This window comes from Crocodylus porosus, unplaced genomic scaffold (genome assembly GCF_001723895.1).
Source record: "Crocodylus porosus isolate Cpor-Errol unplaced genomic scaffold, CroPor_comp1, whole genome shotgun sequence".
Lineage (NCBI taxonomy): Eukaryota > Metazoa > Chordata > Crocodylia > Crocodylidae > Crocodylus > Crocodylus porosus.
The window spans coordinates 5,589,921-5,593,566 of record NW_017728943.1 but is presented as its reverse complement, the minus strand read 5'-3'; positions in this window follow the sequence as shown (position 1 = coordinate 5,593,566).

Sequence of the window (3,646 nt, the reverse complement as noted above, 5' to 3'; positions counted from 1 at the left end):
CCTGGTTTGTCTCTTGTGATCATTGGGCCCTCTACCCACCAGCCAAAATCACACAGTTCTCCATGTGTGTCTCTCAGATCCCAATTGACCTATTGGTGCCTAGATGGCACAGTGAGCCAGTGGTCACCTGTGGCCCAAATGTCCCCTATTTGAGACTTAGGGCTCTTAATTATGGCCTCCTGCCACCCCCATAGATAAACCAATGAGTTGTGGATGTCACTCAGTCACTGTTTCCCTTCAAATACCAGCTTTGGCCTTCTTAGCCTTAGCCTACAGTTTACTCTGGCTGCTAACTGGTGGCTTAGGCCTATTCTCTGGACTGGCCTTTCCAGGCTCAGCCTCTTGTCAGCCTCATCACCCTTTCTGGGCTCAAGCTTTGGCCTTCTTGGCCTCAAGCCACCTCTGTTGCCCCCAGTGGGTTCAGATGCTGGCCTTCTTGGTGTTAGCTTGCCTGTAACCTTGCTCCCCTGCCCTTGGCAGAGCTCAAAACTTAATGTGCCCATCAGACACCCTTGTAGCCACTCTTTCTTTCCTATCAACCACACCCTGTCCTCCGTTATAAACTAAAACAAAAAATCAACAACTGTAATGTATTAATACTAATGCATTAATAGAATACTGCTAGAATACATTAGTTTAATGCTAGAATACTTTAATTTAAAGTCCCCCCTCTGGGTCTTCATACCACTGACAGACCATCTTCCCATTCTCTGGCTCCCTCTGCCCTCTGCAGAAAAGGAGCTCCTTTTCCTGCCAAGTTCAGGGCTGCATTGCTCCTCTGCCTCAGGGACCTAGACTTACATCCCCTAGGTTCTTCTCCCTTCCAGTCAGGTGTTCTCTTTATCAGATGCAGATGTGTCCCCTCACTTCAATGGACAGCCTACTGTAGGCTGCAGTGCTTCCCTTGCTCTCTTCCCTCCTTCAGCTAACCCCTGTTCAACTGCTGGGGCTCTTTCTTCTGCAATCTCTCCTTTAAAGTAACAGGAGCTCCTGACTCCCTGTTACAGGGACCTTGAGATGATAGGCAAAAGCATTGACCAAGTTAACTACTGCAAAAGCACATGGAGATATTCTCATGGATTCAAACTTCTACCTTGGTATGTAAGCAATGAGCCCTTTATCTGCAAAGACTTCTGTAGGAATCCCATTGTGATCAGACTGGAAGTCATTTTTGGGTGAGATAGTATAGTTGCTAGGCAGTAACAGCCAACAGTAACTTCTGTGCATCTATATTTCTGTATCCTACAGATCTCTTAAACAGTCCTTTTTTGGCTGGAATCCTGGCACATGCCAGCCTTTTAATTAAAGCATGAGAGAAGATGAAGAAAAATCTGCAAAGAGCATCCATCAGAGAATTAGAAGAAAAAGAATCTGACATCCTTATCTCTATTACATGGCAACAAAGAGGCACATCTACATGTGCATTGCAACAAAGAGGCACATCTACATCTACATATTTTACTGTGCACTAAAGCATCACAAAAAATGCCTTGCAATTACACTAATATGCAGTAAAATAGACTACTGCACACTAAGCATCGCTTAAAAACCGTGCACATTCATTACTACACATGGAGGTACTAAATTTATTGTGCATGTGTAGACACACCCAGGGATGGCAACATCAGGGGCTGCCTTCCCTGTTATCCATCACTGACTGCATGGCATGCCCATCCTGTTCATCACTTCCTGCACCGTACATCACCTGTTTAGTTCGTAAACATGATGTATTATGATGTCTGCAAGTTGGGATACAACTTCTTCATCCTCACCATCTTAGTAGGGAGAAATTCAACACCCTCCTACAGTCTGATTTCAATCAAGGGAGCCAAGATAGCTACCCTAGGCTTTTCCATATTTATTGTCCATATGTTCACTGGGATCCCATTTACTTTTTAAATTATACGACATTCTTATGCAGTGGTATTTAAAGCAAGCAGCAAGATAGCTAAAAATAGAGCAGTTTCAGACAAGGGAAGAAGAAGGAGGAGGAAAGAGGGGGCTTCCTGATATTGTCATAGTTACTCAGTGTTACTGGATTGCCGTGTCTCACCTACACCTGTTGTTTCATGACTGCACACAAAGCCATCTCAGCACTATTCCCAGAAGACGTGTGTTCCTATGCTGAAAGCCATTACCATTGACATTAATGGGTCTTTTTTACCCAGGGCTTGCACTGGGAAGACAGACATTGCCAGATGAGACCAGATGTGAGGTCCATTTAGCCCAGTATCCTGTCTGTGCCAGATATGTCAGAGGAAAGTGTGAGCTAAGGACAGTTGGGATAACTTCCAGTCAGTGGGGAGGAGAGATCTGGATACAGCAGTGGAAGAAGTGAAGAATTGGATAAGTATTGTCTTCAAGCCTCCAAATTTACACCTAAAGTAGCTGTCCTGATGCACTGGAGAAGTAGCTACTACACCCAGAGGAGTTCTAAATAATGACCCTAAAACATCAGGAGAAAGAGAGAGGGGAGAGAAGTGATGTTGGTATCCTTGGGCAGAGATGGGTGGCATTGAGCAATATCAACAAATGTTATAAATTCAAGGCCACATCACTGAATTTGTTCATTTGAGGGAGGGAAAGAAATTGCAGAAATGTTTTATTCTGACCCCTTTTCATTGAACCACTTTGATTTCTTTTTCATCTGAAATATATCTTGTTTCAACATTTTCTTTAGGGTTACTAAAAACAAATTTCAAAATATATATTTTAAAATATTTTAAATTAGTATGAAATAACCCTATCCGGGTCAAATGAATCTTTTAGTTCCATCCCAATCTAAGTATTTTTGATGTCTTGGTTTCCAGAAAATTCCTAAATTATATATTTTAAATTTGGCCTGAACAGGTTTTCACTAGCATTATTTTTCAGAATTCCATACAGCTTAAACATGTGTTACTCACCCAGCTATACTCCCAGGGGAGCAGAACCTGTGCACTACCCTTCACCCAGGGCAAGTGGCAATGTTCTCTGTTAGTTATCACCCATTTCACAGTGAGCCCTTGCCCTATATGGACTTTTGTCAATCACAGCTAGGTTTTTGTGCTGGAAGTAATGCTCAAGATGAAGAAGGATAGTCCAAGGCAGGAGTGGGCAAAATACACTCCGTAGGCCAGATCCAGCCCACCAGGCCATTCTATCCAGCCTGCAGGGCCCCTAAAATTTTTAGAAAATTATTTTTTATCTGCTTCTGGCTTCCTGTCAAAGATGACAGGCATCCAGTGGCAGCAGGACCCATGGGGAGCCAGTGGCAGGACCCAGGGGCTGAGCAGCAAGGCCCACCTGGCTGCACCTCACTCCCAGCCCTCACCTACATCCCTTCCTGCCCCCAGGTCCCAACCAGAAACCTCTGGTAGCTTCTGGCCTCACGAGCTTGGAGCTGTTCCCCCCACCTCCACCCAAGTGGAAAGGCAGATAATATCAGATGGAGGGAGGGGATGAAACTGCTATGATCTGCCAAGCAGCCAGGAGCCCTGTGATGCTTGCCAGGCCTGGCTGCAGCCAGAGCAAAAAGTAGTGGATGAGGTGGGTGGACAGAGGAAGCAGGGGAGCTGTGGGAAGCGGCAGTGGTGTGGGGAGCAGGAAGTGGCAGCAGCTATGGGAAGTGGCAGCAGTGCCAGGAGCAGCAGGGACTGCAAGAAGT